A 24787-nucleotide genomic window follows, 5' to 3' on the forward strand; every position below is an offset into this window, starting at 1 on the left:
CCTGAACCCTCAGAATCCACACTCATTTCCAAAATCACAAAATCCAAGGCATAAAAATGAACCCGAACACCCTCCAGTAGATGACTTGATGTAGCAGTACCTCACAAAGGCCAAGTACTACCACAATGATGCAACAACCAAGGTAGCACAGCAAAACAATGTCACGACAGGATGTGAGACATGTGTGGTACATGACATAGGATGATGCACCATGAATGGATGTGTACTGTCACAGGTCCCCTGTACAGGCGCGGGAGTGTCACGAAACAACCACCCCCACCATGTCCCGGGTGCCTGCAAGGTGAAACTCACACAGGCCCCTGAGACCCTGGTGGGGAATGAGGTTCAGGGATATGCAGTCGGGACAGGTGTTGACACACTGGATGACTGGAATGAGTGGCAGGAGAGGGGAGGAGGAATGGCACATGAAACTAGGGAATGCACGAAAATGTACAACCTGCATGAACACATACACAATCCAAACAAACTTGGACATCATTGTCATGGCCTTCTGTAGTCCAGGCTCAGGAGTGGTACGAACCAACCACCCCCTCTAGGGTTTTGGCGCCTGCAGTTTCGGGGCTTACACAGGCATCCGCAACCCCAGTGGGGAAAGAGGGTCAGGGAACGTTGCTTGGATAGGCACGGGAAGCAGGAACACTGGGTAGAGGGTACAGGTTTCAAAATTGCATAGGATCAGGGGTGATTAGGGAGAAAAAAACATTCCAAATTGAACCACACATACATCCATGCATCAGTACACTCCCCAGCAAGCCTATGCAGAGCAGTTCGTAAGAAAAACAACAAGACACTTAGCTCTGGTTTTGAGTGCTGGCCTCCTGCCTGCACACTCTCAGGTCCGGTTACAGGAGCACTGCAATGCTGCAAAGAGAGCCACAGTCAACAACCTGTACGTGCCAATTACACAAAAACACAACACCAAACATGCCCCATAGCAACAAACTACTCTACAAACAGACAATCTGTGGTTGATGCTTCGTACCCATATATAACATCACCCCTGTGACGGGTCATACACAGTCAATGCAGTAAGTCAGCCGCTGGTGGGTGCGTGGCAAATGGAACACCAATGTGTCACAATTCACACAACATGCAATGTTCCCTGGGTAAGCAGACAGACCCATATAGCAAGCCATGACTACAGAGCAAGTTGCGTACCACCATGAACGAAACAAAGTTGGCAGTGCATTTATCATGAAGTACGTGGAAAAGACATGCACTGCACCTGAGTATGTCCCTTGCTGTATGTCCCTGTGAGCTGCCCCTTTCCATGTCTCGGAAGGCTACATGGTTGATACAAGTGCCTCAATGGACCTTGGTGTACCGGAGGGTATGTGCCACTGCCCCGTCATGTGTCCCAGACAACCCTACTATCAACAGCCATCAGTCCACAAACACATCTGAGCTGCATTGTGTGCTTCAACAGCAATATTTGTCTAAGCTCACCCTCAGTGCTGTGACTAAGCCTGCATGTGCAACTCGCCTGGTGCAAGCTTTGCTGTGTCGTTGCCCCCCTGTGATGCTCACCTTAGCTGGAGTTCCTTGGAACATGTCAGCAGTTCTAGGATGTGGGTCTGCAATCACTGTGCCTCTGCTTGTGCACACATGTGCATGTGGGCACCAACAAACGGGTCCAGAATTCCGTCGTCCAATGGGCCATGTCTGCTGGCAAAGGTGCTCTGGAGGCTCATCCCCCTGCAGAAAGGGCATGAAACACATGATTAATGCTTCAAAGTCATCTGTGTGTGTCGCATCAGGCATCTCATTACTTGACCATGTCAGAGAGTCACATCACAAATCACACCATCAGTCCGTCTTTCACCTCCAAAGTGTGGAACACTATCTACAGCATGAATTGCAACAAGCACATGTACAGGAAAGATATGAAACATACTACACAATGCATAGCAATCAATGTCCACATTAATCATGACACACCCCATCTAGCAAAAGCTGAACAGTGGACAATGACACCTAAATCATCCCCACTAGGGGTGTCAACACAAGTCACACAGCACCAGACATGCCACAGATATGACAGTCCAAAGCCCTTGTGTAAAATGCTGTAAAACCGAACCATCCTTGCGAGCCCATGGATAAGGGAGGCAGGAGTGGCATATGTGAGTCAAGGACCCCAAGCAGCAAACACATACACAAGACAACCATGAAGGGCCCAGCTGGAACAGACAGTGGATGCCTTCAAAAGCCACAAAGCACCGCACCGTCACATGAAAGCACAATAGACTAGCAATTTTAAACTAACTCAACTATTAACTAATTACACTAACTATGGAAAACCTACATTACCTATTTAAACTAACTATCAAACAGAAACTTAACTAACTAAACTAAAAGAAAAATCAAAAATGGCCACATACGACCCGGGGGGGAGGGGAGGCACCCAGGAGGGGGGAGGTACAGGGTGCTGCTCAACATCCACATGCGATGATGCTGAGCCAAAAAGAAAATCCTCCATGGGCTCAACGCCTGCACAGCACGACCTATGTGGGAGATAGATGGTCGTCCGAGTCTGGCTCATCCTGGAAAGGAGGACGTGGCACAGTAGCCTGGCCACGCCTAGCCGCAGCTTGCCCCTCGTCGGCAGCAAGTCTGCCGGACCGGTGAGCCTGGTTCTGTGTGGCGATGTGACGTAGGTCTGCATGCAGAACCTCACGTGATACACGTGCTTCCTCTTGCAAGGTAGCACGTGTAACACGGAGTTCCTCCTGCAAGGCCTGGCTGGACAACCGCTGCACCTCCCGGCAAGCCTGTAGCTCAGCCGAGATGGTACGCTCAAGCTGTGCAAACCTCTCCTCTGCCTGCTGCCTCTGGGACATCATAAGGACACCCAGAGTGGATCTGAGGGAAGCATACTCCTCCCTCAGGGCATCCATGTGCGCATCTGCGTGAGCAGCAATTGCTTGACGCAGAGACGACATTTCAGCCTGGCGTGCCCTGTCTGAGGCCGCCATGCCCAGCCTGAGCGAGCGGGCCGTGGACCTTGCCGCCTGCTGCTGGAGAAGCACCTGCCTAGCAGTGGGGAGCACAGATCGGGCCACACACTCCATGCTCTCAGCGATGTTCTCCATTGCTGCCCCCTGCCGTTCGGAATTGGCAGTCATGTCTTGCTCCCACTCAGTATACAGCGGTTGCGCGCGGCGACCACGTTGCCGGGCTTGACCCCTGCGGGACCCAAGGACCGGGGGTCCTCGCTGTGTTGGCACCGCCTGCGGCTGCACGACTACATGCCCCCGTCGACGTGATGTCCAAGGCACATCAGTGACTGGTGTGGAGGGTGACCCTGCGTCCCGATCCACCACGGGCGGAGGAACCAAGACTGTCTGATCCCTCAGTGCAGGTGTCGCAGACAGAGGAGTGTCCACATCAGAATCACTCACCCCTGACACATGGACTTGATGCTCATCCAACTCAACATGGACGTCAGAGTCGTCATCAAGGCTGGACTCATAGGCAGCCAGAGACAAGATGGACTGCAGCACTTGGGGGTTTTCGTGGCCTACCACCCCACGAACCCCACTAGTGCCGGGTTGATGTGGTGTTACCAACCCTGTGTCTGGCATGACAACACCATCCTCCGCCTCCATTGCATCATCACCTGAAAAATAGAGAGAAAAAGGTCAATACACATGTCAGAAGCCCACGACACACACACACACCGACAGCAAAGGCATCCGGCAGACATGTGACACACAACATATGACCTGGCATGCATGCTGGGTCTACTTTGAATTGCTCTGTGATCAGACCTGTTGAAAGGTGGCAGTTTCCATGGAAGCGGGTCTATGCAGTGCAGAAAATGTGTACGCCACTCACTACCTACATGTACAAGCACTACATGGTGTGTGCCAGGAAATGTGAAGGCAGTGCAATGTCAAATTCAGACATCACGTGCATTGTGCATTCAATGTGTACCATGTCTAGAAGCCAAGCACCCCTCCACCCCAGTACCAAAGCAGGGATGCCTAGCATGGTATCAAAAGGCTGACCATAAACCTGTGTATTGACAGGCAGTGTTGACTGGCATCAACAGCTTAATGTCATTCAAATTACAACACTGCAAATGATGCTGGGACAGTAAGCAGGACACATGATGGAAACTCCGGAGGCCGCCCACGTGTGAAGAAGACACAACAAGAGTTGGACAGAGTCATTGGCCATTGAACAGGCTGAGGCCTGTGAGCCACACAGATTGTCAGAGCCTAAACATGTGTGCAACGCAGGACTGAGCCACAGTTGACATAGGAAGGCTGATGAGATGGCAGGCAATGTATGTAACCAAGGACTTATATTACAGTGATCATCCAGTCAAGGACACATAGGGGCATGCGTGCAATGCACATGGAGCATGAATGGGCACTCATGTCCCTGCGGGACATCTGATGCATGCACAGTACAAGTGATATACCCTGCATCGAGTACTAAGGCTGTACCACACGGCATATGTCTGGCAGATTCTACGCTGGACGTTAGCATCTACACAGGACACATGAACAAGAAAGTACACATTGGCAAGATTGAAGCAGACCAGTGCAAAGGTGGAACTGGGGTGCAGAGTGGCGGAGGAGGGGCAAGGGAGCATGCCTACATGGAGCCCCGCATGCAGGCAGAGGAGACATGCATGATGGTAGCATTGCATTACTTACACATCAGAACCATGTACACGTCACATGTAGCAGCAATCATGCACTACACATCCCACAAGTGAAACACACACGTCCTCAACAAACACGCATCAACACTCACTGGACTGGGCATCAAAGTCCAGCATCTCTCCCACTCCTTCGACCAATTCAGGTGGTATGAACTCCGCAACGAGAGCCTCATTCGGAGTGAGTTCTTCCTCCTCTGGTGCAGGCCCAACGCCAGTCACCAGAGTCAAGTTGTAATTTGAGGCACGCTTGGCCTTAGTGCTGCGCTTGATGTCATTCCAACGCTTTTTGCACTCCTGCGCCGTGCGCACCTCATGGCCGAATGAACTGACATGTTCCGCAACATGCTTCCAGTGGGTGTCACGTTGGGCAGCCGTAGTCTGACTATTGGCACCCACTAGCATGTCACGGCTGTGGCCCCGCACGTAGTCCACGAGGAAGTCCAGTTCCTGCTTACAGAAAGGCTTCTTCCTCGACGTGCAGGAGGTCGTGGCTGTGTGTGGGGTCCCAGCCTGTGCTGCAGGTGCAACCTTCCTCCTCTTGGACTGTGGCGCAGACCCTGGCTGGCTAATGCCGCCCTGACCAGTATGGCCAGTGGGTTCGGTGGATTGAGCCAAGGGAGTGGCAGGTGGAGGGATGACCAAAGGCCTGACTTGTGTCAGTGGCAGCTGGGTGCCCACTAATGGACCCTGCGCAGCAACATCAGCTGTGGCAGGGTCATTGACCGCAACGGTCCTGGTTGGCAGACTCATAACCGGGGTGCTGTTGGGTGCATCTGCCCCTGCACTTGCCAACACCCGGCTGTTCGGGGCAGCAGATGACATGTCTGCCCCAGGGACACGTGTCTTGGTCTGAGCAGCCCGGCCTGCCCCTATGATTTCCCCCCTGGCCTGTTGGAGATCTACCAAGGGCTCTTCAAGTGCCAACGCAGCCTGCGCTGGCAGACTCTGAGCCTAGGTGGCGGTGTCCACAGCTGCACCTGCAGCTACCACTACCCTTGGGCCCGTGGCAGTCGATGGAACGGACTGCCGGGTCATATGGGTGCCAGTGCCAGATGCAGGAGCTGCATCCCCCGGAACCACAGGGGGTGGTGGCATGGCTGCACCGACACATGGCACAACATTGTGCTCAAGTGGCGCACCCCTGCCTCTTCCCCCTCTGTGGCTGCCCTGGACACCCTGGAGTCCCCCTACTCCCTGGTCACCACGGCCACGTCCCCGACCACGCCCGCCACGAGGAGTACGCCCAGCTGAGGCGCCCCTCACCTTTGGTGGCCTCCCAACCATGGCACAGATGTAGTAGTGCTGGCACAGATGGAGTGGTGTCAATGGGAGGTGTACACCACAATTGACCTGGGCAATTGGGGTGTAGGGGGTGGGAAGCAAGATGTTAACAGCCCCCCTGCACCTGCAAGGCTGTATGTGACCCCGGTGATGTGGTGACGGGTCACGCAATGCTCAGGCACCCCAAAACTGCAGTAAAACCGTGCACGCAACCTTGCAGCCTATGTGCGTGGATTCAACCTCCCGCAGTACTCGGTGACACCCAGTAACACGAATAACGCGTACGCATGGGACACGCAGGCTACTATGACATCGAAAATGGGTGCGATACACAGGGGCACCCGCAGTGGGAAAAAGAGCGTGTGCGACTCACCGTCTGACTAGCCCGATGCAGAAAAACACGCGTAGCCAATACCCCCGCCAAAAGAAGAGATACGTCCTTGATAGCTGTGAAGTTGTGATGGCGTGCGAAACAACAGGAAGCAGCAACACACGTCGGTCTACACGAAAGGCACATACAGCGAACTGCTGGGCCCGCTCACCTTTAACCCGTGCTGAGGGAAACGCACGCGCGCGTCACGTCACTTACGCGCATGGGCCCTTTCCTCGTATTACATGCGGACGTGCAGTTTTTCACACGCGCTTACGCGCATGGGCCCTTTCCTTGTATTACACGCGGATGTGCAGTTTTCCACGCACGCTTACGCGCATGGGCCCTTTCCTCGTATTACACGCGGACGTGCAGTTTTTCACGCGCGCTGAAATGCCCATGCATGTCTGTACGCGTCACGTCACAGGGGCGCTTGCGCTTGAGGGGCCTTCTGTCCAATGAAAATGCGTATGGGTGCAGACGTGCTTACGCGCTAAGGACCTTTCCTCGAATTACACGCTGACGTGCAGATTTTTCACGTGCCAAATCACTCCGTATCAAGCTGGCCACGCGTAAGCACACGGAAGACCACGCTCCTGCCCAGAAGGCCGAACTACTGCCCCCCCAGAGCCCCGAGCACGCTCCCACCTGCCATCTGCTGCTGCCTGACTGCCTGCTGCCCACGTGCCCTGCCATTTGCTGCCTGCACATCAGCCAGGGGTGCTGTTGCTGTGACCACCCCTGCTGGAACCGAAGACTCCCGACTGGGATTCCTGTAATGATCACTACAAACCGTTTCCGGCAATACATCAGTCTTCAGGCATTGCAACACAGAAAGCGTAGAGTCTCCTACCTGGAAATAGATGAATGACCAAATCGTAGCTCCAATGGTGTTCCAGGTTTCACAAGAAAGGATGGAAAGATATATCCCAGTAGAACATAGGAATCCCCCTGGCATCCCCTTCGGAGCCCGGTTAAGTACTTGGCGACCGTGGGAAAACCAGGGAAACCCTCATGGGGGAGAAAACCCTATGAAGAGCTGCTGGGGAGCGTTGGTATAGGCGAGGCAGACAGGAGGAAACTGAAGGACCTCGGGTTCCGATTATAACGTTATGTGTTGGTTAAATGCTGGAGAGGTATAAGGGTGAAAACACAAGGTTCAATTGAAAGATGAGTAAACTACACAATAAGGAATGATGGTGAGATTAGGAAAACAGAATTACCATTCAAACATCTAGACAGGGAGTTTAGTAGTTGAGGAACCCTGGGAACCGAGTCCGTTCAAGAACTATTCCTTTGTATGAAACGGGAAGTTCTGGGAAGCAACATATAAAGAATTTAAGAATCAAAGAAGGTCGGATGGCAAAGGTTGGAGTGTATGAGTGTATGAGAAAGAAATCTACCTTCGAGGGGAACACGAAATAAAGTCGATATTAGCCGCGTACTGTGGGGGCGTGGCTTAATGGTTACCAATACGATACCCTCGATCCGATCGTATTCCGGATTCTAAGAATGAACAGATGCATCAATAGGAAGAAAACACGGTAAGGATAGAAGGAAGGAGGAAACAATGAGATGTAAAGACTGAACTAGCTATACTCACTGGCCCTCATTACGACCCTTGCGGAAATTGACTGACCGGACCGCAACAGCGTAAATAGCGTTTCCGCCATTGCACGAAGGAGCAAAGTGCGGCTAATTACGACCCATCGGGCACGAGCATTACGCCATGGCGGAATCCGAAAGGCTGCGATGGCGGAAATGACCCCAAAACGGCCCTTACCGCCGCCGTACGCTGCACCAGGTGCAATACCGCCACCCATCTTAGCGGTCACCGTAATGAGCGGGCACCGTAATGAGCGGGCACCGCAAATTACGGGCACCGTAAATATACAGAAACGGAAGTAAAAGCATGTGGCCGGAACGGGAAACAGCACGCCGCACAACTATAAAATCCGAATCCCAACACAACCATTAAAAATCCGACCCTGACACACATCCCAACCCGTTAGCAACCCCAGTTAAAAAAATAAATATGGGAAAGGTAGCCAAGAAAGCGTGTGATCGCAAGCGGCAGGTCCACTTCTCCCGAGAGGAACTGACCGTGCTGACCGAGACCCTGCAGGAAAATGCCGCCGTCGTCTTCTCCAGTCAAATGACCAGGACGGCCCTTGCCAACAAGAAGGCCATATGGGCCCTTGTGGCACAGCGCGTAAGTGCGGTGGGGACAACACCCCGCACGCCACAGCAATGTCGCAAGCGGTGGGACGACCTGCGGATCCGCGTACGCAGCATACTTTCTGCGAACAGGAACATCGCCACAGCTACCGGGGGGGGATCAGAGTCGCCCATCAAGTTGACCCCCTGGGAGGAGATCTGCGCCTCCACCATAGGAATGGAGAGCATAGAGGGAGTCGGAGGGATGGAGAAAGGAGTGCCGACATCCGGAGAATCAGGTAGGTTTGCCAAGAGAAACAATGCGAAATCCACAAACCACGAACATGTGCAGTACCATGTGACCCCATAGTGCAATACATACTTTGCCCTGACAGCGCCCTCTAAAAGTCAGAATGAATAAACAAATTAATCAAGATGCCATAAACAACCCCTACATGTGCAGCATGCACCCCCTAACTGCAGGCAGCCAAATGAATGCATCCTCAATCCACACGAAAATGAGACCACCTCCAAGGCCCAGTCCCATATCAGCCTCATGTACCACCCCAATGCATTTGATACGTTGCCATTCCAAATCCGACAGACCCATAACTAACGCTCGCCCCTCTTTACTCCACCACAGGGTCCGATACCAACGACGAGCTGCAGGACACCCCTACCAGCACGCCTGCAAAGAGGGCCAGGACCAACGTCCCAAGAGCCTCCACCTCAGGTGCAAGGATCAAGACACGGCAGCAGCAGGAATCAAGTGCCAGCACACTGGAGGGGACTGCAACAGGCACCCCAGCAGCCAGCAAGTCCACAACCCCAGCACCACAGGTCCCCCCAAAGAACGTATCTGATGGCACTGCCTCTGGTGGTAGCAGCACCATAGGTGACACAGCTGTCATGCCAGCATGCTCCGACACGGAAAACAGTGCTGGCGACGTAGGTACCATCCATGACCTTTCCCAATCCCCCTGCATGTTCCATCCCCTACACCATGACGAAACCACGCAGGGGCACCCTGAAGACGACGACTGGCCAACCCCCACAAGTCCTGTGCCAAGGCAACATGTGTTGAGCAGCCCCCCTGTCACACCACCGCAAATGTCCATGGCCCAGCAGAGGCAACAGTCCCTCGACCTGCTGATCGAGCAACAGCAGGAAGCGTCCACGCTACTCAAGGACCATGCAAATGAATGCGGGGGTTCCAGGGCAGCCATGGAAACATCCACCGAGACACTCAGGGCACAAATAGAGAAAAGTAGTGAGAGCCTCAGGGGAGAAATGGAGAGAAGCACCGAGAGCCTGAGAGCACAAATGGAGAGAAGCACCGAGAGCCTGAGAGCACAAATGGAGAAAAGCACCGAGAGCCTGAGGGGGGAACTGCATGCGACGTCCAAAGACGTTTGTGCTGAACTTGCTGCTGTGCGCCGTGTGCTCTCGGAGCTCTCACAAACCCTCAGAGACATGCATGGACGCGAGCAGGCAGAGACGTCATCCGTGGCAAGTTCCGTCCAGGGCAGCCCCCAACGCAGATCTGGCAGGAACCTGCGCTCCACGGGCAGGGGTGCCCCTGATACCCGTAGAGGGGGCTTGCAATAGCGTCTACCCACGGGCAGCATGCATATCTGGACACTGGTGTTGGGGGGGGAGGAAGTAGGGTGGAGGGGGTGTGTTGGGCTTCACTGGGTGGCGGGTCCATAGGGTGTATGAATCAAATCACATTAACAATACAGCACTTCATTATCATCCAATGACATGTGTGGACATTGATATTTGCGTACGAGGCCTTCATAGGCGTACAGTCCACTATGTGCCTGTACTACACACACACAGTGCCACAGGTCCCCTTTCCGTGTAATAGGCACCATGCGTGGTTGCTAGAAGCATGCATCTATGATGCTCTGTCGGATTGCACGTGCATCCTGTGCCTCATGGACTCCCTGGGGTGCCTCCACATCCCCACCCTCATCATCATCATCTGCAGGTGCATGCAGTACAGCGTCAGGGGGCATGGGCACATTCCTACGTATGCACATGTTGTGCAGCATGACACATGCCATGACCATCTTAGAAACCCTCTCATGGCTGTACATGAGTGCCCCACCAGACCTGCTGAGGCTGCGGAAACGAGCCTTCAGTAGGCCGAATGCCTGTTCAATGACCACACGGCTACGTGAGTGGGCATGGTTGTAGTCCTCCTCATGCTGGTTCTGTGGGTTCCGGATTGGTGTAAGGAGCCATCTCTTCAGTGGATACCCGGCATCACCTGTATGGGACGAATAAAGGGTGTCAGTGGAATGATAGTGCTAAGTAGCCCCCCCCCCCTCCTGCAAGGTCATTGACGCATCAAATGGGCCACGATGTCATGCATGGAATGAGACTCACCGAGTAGCCAGGATCTGTGCCCTGCGTGTCGCTCCATGTAGCGTGGTATTCTTGTGTTCCTCAGGACCATAGAATCATGGGTAGATCCTGGAAATCTGGCACAACAATGCGTAAAGATCTTGTTGGAGTCACACACCATTTGCACATTGATTGAATGAAATTGTTTCCGGTTGCGGTACTGGACCTCCATGGCATGTGGGACAACCAATTCAACATGGGTGCAGTCGATGGCACCAATGCAACCCGGGATGCCGCCAAGTGCATGGAATCCCACCTTTGCGTTGGTAATCTCCTGGTACGTGCGTGGTAGTGTGATGTGGTCGTCGGCGTGCTTCAGGAGGGCATCGTGCACTTGGGAGAGTGTCCGTGAGAACAGTGGCTGTGAAATGCCATGCAACTGTCCCACTGTGTGCTGGTAGGTGCCTGTGGCCAGGAAGTGGAGTACAGACACCACCTTCAGTAGGGGTGGGATGGCGGTTGGGCTATCTATCATGCTCACGAGGTCAGCATGTGTCATGTCCACAATGGCGATTATGGTGTCCCGGTCCAAACGGTAGAGGGTGTGGATCTGCTCAGCAGTGAGGTTGAACGGATCAGCTCGGAGGCGTGGGATTGCGGGCCGCCTGCGTGGTGGTAGTGGCAGTGCTTGTGGGCCTTGCTGACCCTGCCTTGCCCTCCTCCTCCTCCTTCTCCTCCGTCTTCCCTGTGCGCCCGGTTGTTGTACCTGTTGTTGTTCGTCGTCTTCTTGTAGTTGTAGCACTTGCAGTGCTATCTGGTGCCCCAGGCCCAACATCGCTAGTCCTGCCGGTAGCATTTTGGAGTGGGAGTGGTTGTGGGAGGGGTTTGGGTCTGCTATATATGTGCTGTCGGCCTGTATGGCCTCCACCTGTGCTGATTGAATGAATCTGTGGCAGATGCAATCCCTTCTGGCCGAGCACGTCCCGCACGTAAGGCTGCATTTGGCCGCATGGCATCTTGGGATTGGAATCATGTATCAAATCCCGATGGCAGTGTGATGTACTTTGACTGATTTTCATGCTATGCTCCCATTGTTACACATGCTATGATTGCAGCCGCTTACATACCTGTGAAGAGTCAGTGGTATGTAGGGCTCGATCGATGGCCGACCCTCATGCAGCACAGTATCGTACTTCACCGACGGGCGTGGCGTCCCATTTGTGATTGCAGCCAGTTAGCATTATGACACACAGCCGCACTACATTGATGTAATTGTGAATGCAAGCGTTCACAGAAGCCTTTTCGACGTAATGTTGCAAGTGAGGAATTCGAAGGCCAGGATTTTTGGTTGCGAAGTAGCGGTGAGGAGACGCCCACAGGTCTGCCTGGAAATGTAACGTTCTATTGTTGAATGTCCTTGGGACAGGGCCCATAACGAGCAAGCAATGAATGACATGAATTGAATGGGATGCGCAATAGCGTAGTGGACGATAAGGCAGGACGTTCCCAAGTCCATCTAGCTTCACGACACTACAGATCCGGCCAGGAGCACAGTGGTTTTTGCAGACTGCATTACGCACAGACGCGATGGAAGTTTCACATATTATGTGAGTGAATGTTCATGCGTTTTCATTGCGGGATGAGGGAATGATGAATGGATGCATGGACAGATGATTCCATTTAGGGTCTGCCATGTACATGTGTTTTTTGATTCAATCCCCTTCCCCTGCGCTATGTGATGCAAGGCTGCCATAGTGGGACTTACGTCTATCTGCCCTTGTCGGATCCTCCCTGTCTCGACGCGCCTTCATACACTTGTGTCTAGGCACGTTACTAATCCCATGTCATGGGTTCTATCTTGACGGACGCATGCACAGTAACCGACGTTGCCAATGGTGTATTAACCTCGATTGGTTTCGTTATGTATCGATACTGATTTAGGGGTGTGTATATTCCTTTGGAGTGGGCTAGCATGCATATGGGTGTGGATTTGGTGTGTTGAATGAAGATAGTGATGCATCATGTGTCATGTAGTGCAATCGGTTAATTTGTGTTTCATTTTGGTGACAGGTATCTCCTGCCCTATTGCAGATGCCATCTGTACGCCACTCCTCCAGATGGTTTTTACTCTCGACACCTGCAGCTTCGGGTGAATCAGTGGAGCAGCATTACGATCTTATGGGACGATCGCCAATGGGCCACATGCCCTTACGCTGTTCTGGTGGCTAGGTGCAACATTTCGGCCTTTCAGCTGGACTAGTGCCTGCCTCATGGGACGGACCTGCGGTTCTTGCCGCTTCCATGTTGCCTTTTGGAACGTTGATGTTGGCCCTGTGTGCCATGATGGTACAGGGCGTCACACAAGTGGAAGCTGGTCAATTATTGCAGATGCAGCCCTCGGTGATGATGGATGTTTTGGTGTTATTTTACAAATTGCTGTGAGGCCTTTGTCATTTGGATGTGCATTTAAATTGTATTCCGATATTTGGCGTGTTGCGTTATTCTTTGCAGGTGATGTGGCGATTTTCGATTTGTGGCGGTATGTATTGCGAGATGATCTGCATTGTGTTCCGCCTTCTGAGTTGAGTTGTGTGGTACAGTACTGGCCGCTTTTGCCTACGTAGCACAGTGTGGTCACGGATAGGGGCTGCCATTGTGACTGTTTACATGATGTGCTGTTCAGGGGCGGGGGATTGGCTTTTGGCCGACTGGTGCCTGTCAGCCAGGTCGATTGATGGTATGATGGGATGTTCAGAATGTGGCTGGTCACAGGTGCCTGTGTTTGCGTGCGTTTGTTGGAGGGGGACTGGGGTCATGTCCATTGGAATAGCTTCTGTATTGATGCCATCTGTGCCCTGCAGCTCCCATCGGCCCCTCTTGGGATGTGCCTGGCTGCTCAGTCACTCTGCCAACTTGTGTGGTACATGCTTCTGCTGATGGTTGGTTTGTTTACTGGCAAGAGTACAGGTCTGGTGCAATCCCCCTCAGGATGCTGTTTTGGATGTTGCCTTGCGCTGGTGGCAAGCGATGGGGGACTACTGTTGTTTTGTGTCATGTGTTCTTGATTTCCATTTTGATGTCTTGTACCTTCACATGCCTGTGCTGCATCAGTACGGCTATGGTGAAATGCCGTACATGGATGCCCACTCACGGGGCGCTTCGAACACCTGCATGCATTTCTACGTTGGCATGCATGGGTGAATTGTAGATTTCACTGGTTGCATGGTGTGAGTACATTGCGCCTGCCAGGAGTTGTGCAATGTGGCCAGGGAGTGGAGTACAGGCACTCAGTGGGCCATTTACGGTTGGTTCACGATGCCGTATTTCTCGCCATGGCGGAATGGTCCATTCCGCCATGCCTGATGGCGTTAGGTACATGTCCGCTAGGGTCGGAATTGGCGTACCGTTGCACCATGGTGGTGTTTGCGGTTTGGCATGGTGCGCGCGCGCGTGCTTAGTGCAGTTAGCGTTGGCGTTCACTACGGTGTCGCTAATGGCTTCGTACTTTGCGGTGACGGGTCATAGTCGCACCGAGCGCTTTTCGATGGCGGTATTGCATTTCCGCCATCGTTTTCCCCTTTCCGCCAGGGTCGTAATGAGGGCCACTGAGCGTCCGTATACTCCTAAGAGAGTAGCAACACGCCGGCATCCAGGACTTCCCGGCTGATATGCCGAAGAGAGATCGACTTCCGCATCCTGCGTGGCTCGAGGCAGGGAAACAACTAGACCGTTGCTAGGGCTGCCGCGGTCATAACCCGGTGCGGCCATCTTGGAATAGGTAGAAGAGGAATGATTCGTCCTCACAAACATTACAGTATGCCCCTTCTTAGGTCCTTCCCCTCCCGGCTTGTCAGGATGTCTGGAGTGAAATAGTTTTACGAGACGAGGAGCATGTACAGCGTCTTCCGGCTCCCAGGTACGATCTGAAGGGGAATAACCCTTCCAATCGATCAAATATTGTAAATGTCCTCGATGCATACGGGAATCACAAATTCCCTTCACCTCAAACTCAGGACCAGATGAGGCCAAAATAGGGGGAGGACGAGTCGTTATCGTTGGGTGAAATGAATTTCGATTGTCCGGTTTCAATTGAGAAACATGGAAAACAGGGTGAATTCGGGACCAGGTTTTAGGAAGAATAAGTCTAAAGGCAGCACTGCCAATGGGTTTATCCACCCGGAAAGGACCAAAGTATCTTGGAGACAGTTTGGATGGTACCAGGTGTCTGGGGAGAAACCGTGAAGACAACCATACCCTGTCTCCTGATTTGATGATAGGTGCAGGAGAGCGAGAACGATCAGCAAATTTCTTCATTCTATCCTGGGTTTGCAATAGGGTATCTTTAGCCCTCTTGTGGCCTTGTCTGATTTGATTCATTAAATGGTCTACATCAGGAAATCTGTGTTCCGATCTTTTTAGTATTGGAAATGCTGAGGGACTGAATCCGTAGGAGCAGAAAAAAGGAGAAGTGCGAATGGTGGAGTGATAGGAGTTATTGTAAGCATACTCTGCCAAAGGAAGTAGATCTTTCCAGTTATCCTGAGCTGCCGAAATGTAATTTCTTAGATATCCCTCTAGAGTTTGATTGAGCCGTTCCGTCTGCCCATTGGATTGAGGGTGATAACCGGAACTGAGGGCACGGGAAATCCCGAGATGTTGACAGATGTGCTTCCAGTAGAGAGAGGTATAGTGTGTTCCACGATCAGATATGATTGTATCTGGTAGGCCATGTAACGCAAAAATGTTATTGGTAAAGATACGGGCCATAACGGCCGCTGTAGGAATCCCGGCAAGAGGTATGAAGTGAGCCATCTTTGTAAAGGAATCGATCACCACCATTATTGCCGAACACCCCTTTGAGGGGGGAAGATCAACGATGAAATCCGTTGAGATTATCTGCCAAGGACGCGATGGAATGGGCATCTTGACCAGTAGTCCTGCTGGAGACCTTCGGGGAGACTTGTTCTGAAGACAATCCGGACAAGATCCAATGTATCTTTTTATGTCCTCCCGTAGAGTTGGCCACCAGAACCAGCGAGAAACCATTTCTTGTGTGGAGGTGATTCCACGATGTCCCGCTACCTTAGATTTGTGACACATATCCAATACCTCCTTCTGGAGGGAGGTTGTAGGGATGAAGGCCCGATGACCTAGGAAATAGCATCCATCCTCCTTGACCAATGTGGGTAGTGTCCCTAGTAATATGCCTGGTTTTCCAACTGATTTGGATTGACACCTCAGACGTGTCAGGAAGTCATGGGAGGTATGTAACCCTAACGCCATCTTAGGAAAAATCGGTTCAGATCTAAAGGAAACATTAGGGAGCCTTTCTTTACGTGACAAAGCGTCAGCGATTATGTTATCTTTCCCAGGTATGAAGGAGAAAGTGATCCTAAAAGGAGAAAAAAAATGAGCCCACCGGGCCTGACGACTATTGCAAGTCTGGGCGTACTGTAGAATACGAAGGTTGTGATGATCCGTTCGAACTTCCACCGGGTACTTAGCTCCAAGTAGTAAATGTCGCCACTCTTCGAAAGCCCTTTTGATGGCTAACAGCTCCTTCTCCAATACCGTGTAATTTAATTCTGCAGGTGCCAATGTCTTAGATAGGTATGCCACTGGATGTTCCTGTTCGGAATTATCAGACTGAAGAAGAACTGCTCCCAAAGCATATTGAGAAGCTTCAGTCTCTACGATAAACTGGCGATTCTGATCAGGTGTCTGCAGAACAGGGGCGGACGTGAACAGATCTTTAAGTCTCTTAAAGGCTTGATCTGTAATCTCAGGCCAAGAAAAGGACACCCCCTTTTTTAACAGATTCGTCAGTGGTTTAGTCAGGCTTGAGAATCCCGGAATAAACCGCCGGTAAAAATTGGCAAGGCCGATAAACCGCTGAATGTCTTTCCCTGAGGTCGGGATAGGCCAATCCAATACGGCGGAAACCTTCTCCGGGTCCATAGCTACACCTTTGGCCGATAGAACATAACCCAGGTAAGTGACTTCAGGTTGGTGGAAGGAGCATTTCTCTAATTTGCAGAATAGGTGATTTTGATGTAGACGACGAAGAACCTCTCCCACATGTTTAACATGGTCGTGTAGAGTATAGGAGAAGACCAAAATATCGTCCAGATATACTATTACATTATGTAAGAGTAGATCAGCGAAGAGATGGTCCATAAAGCGTTGAAATATCGCCGGGGCATTAGAGAGCCCGAACGGCATAACATGGTATTGGTAATGACCAAATGGTGTCCGGAATGCCGTCTTCCATTCATCTCCGGCCTTGATCCTTATCAGATGGTATGCTCCCTTGAGATCCAATTTAGTGTATAAATTTGCCCCCCTGACTGCTTCCAGAATATCCGGTATCAGGGGCATCGGATATTTGTCTGGTATAGTGATTTTATTGAGACCCCGGAAATCTATGCAAGGGCGAAGTTCCGTTGTGTTCCGTTTAGATACAAAAAATAGGGAAGCAGCTGCCGGTGAAGTAGATTCAGTGATCAACCCATTCATAAGATTTACTCTAAGATACTCTCGTAACACCTCTTTTTCGTTATGAGATAGGATGTACATTCGACCAAAGGGTAAAGGTTGGTCAGGTATTAGATCGATGGCACAATCGTCTCGTCTATGAGGTGGTAACTGTGAGTACTCAGAGGTAGAAAAGACTTCTTTATATTGATAGTACATGTTGGGAAGACCTGTGATTTGATTGAGAGTTGTGATTCCCTGAAATTTAGGAGAGGAAGAGCTGGTGTCCAACAGAACCTCTTGTTGATCTTTTATGCAGTGGCCAAGACAAAATTCGGAACCCAAAAAGAAGGACCCAGCTGTCCAATTAATAAAGGGGTTATGCTTCCTGAGCCATGGTATGCCCAAAATAATAGGATGGTGTGCTGCTCGGATGATGTCTAGAATTATGTGTTCATGATGAGAAGAGATAGACATAAGCAGAGGACCAGTATGATCCGTAATGGGTCCAGATGTCAAAGGACTGCCATCAACACTTTCCACGGGAATGGATTCTATCTTACAAGACCGTGGGATACCATAAGAAGAGGCCCAGTGATCGTCGATAAAATTCCCGGCCGCACCACTATCAATAAGGACCGGGATATCTTGTAGGACCTGTTTCCCAAAGGTTAGAGATACCTTTACAACCACCATGGTAGTATCCGAGGGATTGTTACAAGTGGATGTATGGACAACTTGTGAGGAACCTTGTTTAGTCATAGGATCCCGAACCGTGGTTCCCCTTACGGTCGGGCGTTTGCGTTTCCCGATCTCCTTGGTGGTGCAATTGGACACTCCTGTACGGTGTGAGTATTGGAACCACAATACATACATAAACCAAGGGATCGTCTTCGACTCCGTTCCTCAAAGGAAAGAGGTCCTCTGCCTGTTGCACCTAGTTGCATGGGTTCCTCAGTGGATGGAACCCGTGGAGTAGCAGGCAGATTAGCAGGAAAACGGGGCAACCGTCCTTTCCTTTTTTCACTGGTGCGTTCTTTCATTCGATAATCAATCTGAAGGACTAGTGCGATAAGCTCAGTTAAAGAAGAAGAACGAGGAACCCTGGTTATTTCATCTTTCAATTCTTCTGACAGTCCTCTTTTAAAGATGGTTATCTGTGCATCATCGGACCAAGTAGTTTCGCTGGCCATTTGTTTAAATCTGGTTATATAAGCCAAAATGTCTGAGTTTCCCTGTTTTAAATCTAGTAAGTGTTCTTGGGAAGCTACTCGAATCTCCTGCCGGCCAAACATAGTACGAACACTATTACAAAAGGCCGGATGGGAGTCTAATATAGGGTTATTACTGGTGATTAGGGGTGTGGCCCAGGCTAAAGCTGGTCCAGTCATTTGGGACACCATGTAACCCACACAATCCCGATCAGTATGAAAAAAGGCGTTTTTAAAAGAAAACTGAACGTAACAGGAATCTATGAATTCTTTCACCTTATGGGGATTCCCATCGAATTGGCCTCCAGGAAGAGGCCCTGGAGGGACCTCTGAGCAATGAGGAACCCGTGAGGCAGCAGTATGTTGTGCTAATTGTTGGGCCATCTGCTGAGCAGCCTCTTGTTGATTCTGCTTTAGGGCAGTATTCTCCTGCTGGAGTTGTTGAACCTCAGTGGTTAAGGATTGTAATGCAGCGATCAACTGTTGGATCTGCTGTTGTTGTTGGGAATCCATAATGAGGATCTTCTAGGTTCCTAGTTGCAATGACTAAAGAACAAAGTTTGTTTTCAGGCGTTGCTATCTGTAATGATCACTACAAACCGTTTCCGGCAATACATCAGTCTTCAGGCATTGCAACACAGAAAGCGTAGAGTCTCCTACCTGGAAATAGATGAATGACCAAATCGTAGCTCCAATGGTGTTCCAGGTTTCACAAGAAAGGATGGAAAGATATATCCCAGTAGAACATAGGAATCCCCCTGGCATCCCCTTCGGAGCCCGGTTAAGTACTTGGCGACCGTGGGAAAACCAGGGAAACCCTCATGGGGGAGAAAACCCTATGAAGAGCTGCTGGGGAGCGTTGGTATAGGCGAGGCAGACAGGAGGAAACTGAAGGACCTCGGGTTCCGATTATAACGTTATGTGTTGGTTAAATGCTGGAGAGGTATAAGGGTGAAAACACAAGGTTCAATTGAAAGATGAGAAAACTACACAATAAGGAATGATGGTGAGATTAGGAAAACAGAATTACCATTCAAACATCTAGACAGGGAGTTTAGTAGTTGAGGAACCCTGGGAACCGAGTCCGTTCAAGAACTATTCCTTGGTATGAAACGGGAAGTTCTGGGAAGCAACATATAAAGAATTTAAGAATCAAAGAAGGTCGGATGGCAAAGGTTGGAGTGTATGAGTGTATGAGAAAGAAATCTACCTTCAAGGGGAACACGAAATAAAGTCGATATTAGCCGCGTACTGTGGGGGCGTGGCTTAATGGTTACTAATACGATACCCTCGATCCGATCGTATTCCGGATTCTAAGAATGAACAGATGCATCAATAGGAAGAAAACACGGTACGAATAGAAGGAAGGAGGAAACAATGAGATGTAAAGACTGAACTAGCTATACTCACTGAGCGTCCGTATACTCCTAAGAGAGTAGCAACGCGCCGGCATCCAGGACTTCCCGGCTGATATGCCGAAGAGAGATCGACTTCCGCATCCTGCGTGGCTCGAGGCAGGGAAACAACTAGACCGTTGCTAGGGCTGCCGCGGTCATAACCCGGTGCGGCCATCTTGGAATAGGTAGAAGAGGAATGATTCGTCCTCACGAACATTACAATTCCATCGCTCCACAGCCCAGCCCCAGGACCCAGTTGCCCACCCACTCCTGCCTCTGGGGTTGTCATGTCGGGGCAAACACCATCTGGGACCACTGACAACCCCCGGCCAGAGAGGCAGAGGGGCACCAGCTTCAGTGCCACTGAAGTTGGTGTCCTGGTGGAGCAAGTCCTGGGGCAGTATGATGCCCTCTTCGGAAGTTCCCGCGCCGACAAGGAAGGACGGACTCGGATCTGGACTGACATTGTGACTGCCGTCAACGCGGAGGGGGTGGCAGTCCGCGACTTACAACATGTCAAGAAGCGCTGGGAGGACTTCAGGTCCAGGACCCTGAACAAGGCCCGGCGCCTCTTGAAGGCAGCGGATGCCAAGGGGCGCCGGGGCCACTTGTCGGAAGAACAGATGAGGGTCCTGGAACGCATATCCCCAGCGCTGCACGTCCAGGTCCTTGAGAAGCAGACCCGTCTGGAGTCGAGCGGTGAGTGTACATGCATCCTGATTGTGAGTAGTGCGTGTGGTGATTATTCAGTAGTGTGCAGGTTGCACATCTGTTTGTATGGGGTCGAGTATGGGTGGGGGTGTACAGGGCCGTGGGGCTGACACATGCGAGGGCTGTAATGTGTGAGACATGGATGGTGCTTGTGTGTGTAGGCTTGCATGCCAAATGCATTTGTGTGGGCACACATGTTTGGATGAATGTGTATGTAAGTAGACATGTCTGTGATGTCACCCATGTATGTTGTTTTTGGCTGCATGTATCAGCACTGTGTACATGTGCATGTGTGTGTATTTGACAAGAGTGCAACAGTGATGCAACATGGATGCATGTGACAGCAGTATGTGGAAGCCTGATTGGCAGATGTGACATGGATGCCCGTCTGAACACTGCGACACTTGGCAGAGGTGTACACATGCATGCAAGTGTGGTGGTGTGTGTACATGTGTGGTGCACTTCCTGTGTTGCATGTGATGTCTGGCTCACCTTTTGCTGCTCATGCTGTTGTATGTGAATGGATGGTGGTGGCAGTTGCGATATGGCTGTGGTATGGCTCATGTGTGCGAGTTGTAATGACATTTGTGTTGGGGATTGTGATGACATGTCTGAGGTTTGCCAATGCCACTCTTGTACAACTGTCATGTGTGTATGTGTCCATTGTACAGTGCCCTGATGCCTGTGTTTTGATTCTCCCTGTCTGCAGCGTCAACTGATGAAGACGGCGGAGAAGGTGCTGTGGAGCACAGCGGCGGGGATCCCACCGCCAGCCGGAGACGCAAGGCCCGGCTCCCCTCCCATGTTGTCATCTCATCGGGGAGTGAGGAGTCCGGTGCCGCGTCCCAGGCCGCAGCTGCCGGGAGGAGGTCCAAGAGGCGGAGGTTGGAGTTGGACTCCTCGGCAGCAGAAGGGGCAGCTGGGACCCCACAGGGCCCAACGGGGGAAGATGGCATGGAGTCATCCAGGTTGGTGGGGGGTTTGGTGGAGGAGGAGGCTGTGCAAGCAACAGAGACGGGGTCTGGAGGTGGGGATCCCACTGGTGCTAGTGGTGCAGTGCAGGACCAGGGACAGGTGGCAGCACAGGCCGCCGCGGAGGTGCCTGTGTGCAATCCTGTCCCTGATCCTGTCCCTGCATCATCTTGCACCAGCAGGGATGCCTACGTCCAGACCTGTTTTCAGGCAGGGGATGAGCAAACGACAACTGGCCTTCCTCTGCCTGCGGACGTGGCTATCCAGGTCCGGGTTGAGCCTGTCCTGACTGGTGTGGCGTTGCGTCAACGGGCCATGCAAGGTGACCTGCAGTCTTTTCATGAGGAGACTGCACGTCTTCTCGAATGGCTCGTTGACCACGTCAGCCTACTGGGACAGGTCACCCAGGCCGGATTCCTCCGTTTGATAGGGCTTGCTACGACCCCCTCCTCAACTGAACCCCCTATGCGCCAGTCATTATCCGTGCCATCTTCCCACCCATCAGTCACCTGGGTGCCCTGTGGAGCTGCCTCTGACGGTGCGGCCAGGCTGGTGGAGGAGGAATCCCTGCCACAGTCGGGAGTCGGACGTCCAGCAGGGTGGCCACATCAACGACTGCACCCCAGCCGGCGCAGGATGTGCAGGCAGCAGGAGGCAGTGCACGGGCAGAGGCACAGCAGCAGCAGCAATGTGGTGGGAGCCATGAAGGCTCGGGGCCTTCAACATCGGAGGGGCAGGCATCGGCCGGAGGGCAGGAGGACCCAGGACAGAGAGTGTCTTCCGTGTGGCAGCGGTTGGGCCACGCCATAGATGTGGAGCGGCAGCGGCGGAAGAGGCACGGCTCACAATGGTCAGGGCGGAGAACTCCATGCGGAGGGCCCTGAGGCGGGCCGAGTGCCTCGAGGCAATCCGCAGGGGTTTGGAGGTGGAGACGTCGACGGCCCTGCGGACCCTCGGGGCCATGGAGGAGGACCGCCTCCGGGACATTGAGGAGGAGTTCGATGATGCCCTGGCCCGGGACATCCACAAGTGAGCCGTGAAACTAGCCCGCTGCCCTTGTACATAGTTATGTAGGTAGTGTTAGGTTTCATTTTAGTTTTTATTTTATTTGGACCTTTCGGACATTGGCCACATTTTTGTATATAGTTTATTTTATTAGTTAGTGTAGTTAGATAGGTTTCCTTTATTTTGTTGGGATAATGGACCCTGGCTTGTTCCCATGTACATAGTTCACAGTTGGATTGTATTTTTTTTTCACTTTTTAACCATGGAGCAATGGCTTTCTTTTTTATTTCCCATTGGATTTTGTTTTGTGGACATTGACTTTGGACAACATTACTTTGGAATTTTATTTTTGGTTTTGCTTTTTTTAATGGACATGCTTCTTTTCATTTTTGTACATTCACATTTCTGTTTCTTCTTTTTTTATTCTATTTATGTTTCCTTTAATACATATTTTTTTTGGTGAACTTCAATGTGTGGTATCTCATTGGTTTCATGCATTTCATGATATGTGTTTTGCGATTCACTGACACCCATTGGGTGTATGTGAGGGAAATGTGTTTGTTTCGGAACTTGCAATTGGTGTTCTGTGATGTAATTGCAAATTATGAGTGGGTGGATGCAATACTCGGGTGGGTGTTTTGCATTTGGAGGCTGACCATAGGGACCAGGGATCTAGATTGTGATGACATGTTGGCTGGGGAACATGAGTTGCACATGGGTGGGGGCCTGCTGGCAGGTGCCCCACAGTGCTGGGGGGTGGGGGTGGTGGGGAACATGTGTTGGACATGGGTGGGGGCCTGCTGGCAGGTGCCCCACAGTGCTGGGGGGTGGGGGTGGTGGGGAACATGAGTTGGACATGGGTGGGGGCCTGCTGGCAGGTGCCCCACAGTGCTGGGGGGTGGGGGTGGTGGGAGACATGGGTGGGGGCCTGGTGGAGGCTGCCCCTGCACTGCTGGGGGGTGGGGGTGGTGGGAGACATGGGTGGGGCCTGGTGGAGGCTGCCCCTGCACTGCTGGGGGGTGGGGGTGGTGGGAGACATGGGTGGGGGCCTGGTGGAGGCTGCCCCTGGTGGCTGGGGGGTGGGGGTGCTGGGAGACATGGGTGGGGGCCTGATGGAGGCTGCCCCTGCACTGCTGGGGGGTGGGGGGGTGGGAGACATGGGTGGGGGCCTGGTGGAGGCTGCCCCTGGGGAGTGGGGGGTGGGGGTGCTGGGAGACATGGGTGGGGGCCTGGTGGAGGCTGCCCCTGGTGACTGGGGGGGTGGGGGTGGTGGGAGACATGGGTGGGGGCCTGGTGGAGGCTGCCCCTGCACTGCTGGGGGGTGGGGGTGGTGGTCGACATGGGTGGGGGCCTGGTGGATGCTGCCCCTGGTGGCTGGGGGGTGGGGGTGCTGGGAGACATGGGTGGGGGCCTGGTGGTGGGTGCCCCTGCACTGCTGGGGTGTGGGGGTGGTGGGGAACATTAGTTGGACATGGGTGGGGGCCTGCTGGCAGGTGCCCCACAGTGCTGGGGGGTGGGGGTTGTGGGAGACATGGGTGAGGGCCTGGTGGGGGCTGCCCCTGCACTGCTGGGGGGTGGGGGTGGTGGGAGACATGGGTGGGGCCTGGTGGTGGGTGCCCCTGCACTGCTGGGGGGTGGGGGTGGTGGGGAACATGAGTTGGACATGGGTGGGGGCCTGCTGGCAGGTGCCCCACAGTGCTGGGGGGTGGGGGTGGTGGGGAACATGAGTTGGACATGGGTGGGGGCCTGCTGGCAGGTGCCCCACAGTGCTGGGGGGTGGGGGTGGTGGGGAACATGAGTTGGACATGGGTGGGGGCCTGCTGGGAGGTGCCCCACAGTGCTGGGGGGTCGGGTGGTGGTCGACATGGGTGGGGGCCTGGTGGATGCTGCCACTGGTGGCTGGGGGGTGGGGGTGCTGGGAGACATGGGTGGGGGCCTGGTGGTGGGTGCCCCTGCACTGCTGGGGGGTGGGGGTGGTGGGGAACATGAGTTGGACATGGGTGGGGGCCAGCTGGCAGGTGCCCCACAGTGCTGGGGGGTGGGGGTGGTGGGGAACGTGAGTTGGACATGGGTGGAGGCCTGCTGGTAGGTGCCCCACAGTGCTGGGGGGTGGGGGTGGTGGGAGACATGAGTTGGACATGGGTGGGGGCCTGCTGGCAGGTGC

The sequence above is a fragment of the Ambystoma mexicanum genome, chromosome 5q (genome assembly GCF_040938575.1).
Source record: "Ambystoma mexicanum isolate Mex_15411 chromosome 5q, UKY_AmexF1_1, whole genome shotgun sequence".
Lineage (NCBI taxonomy): Eukaryota > Metazoa > Chordata > Amphibia > Caudata > Ambystomatidae > Ambystoma > Ambystoma mexicanum.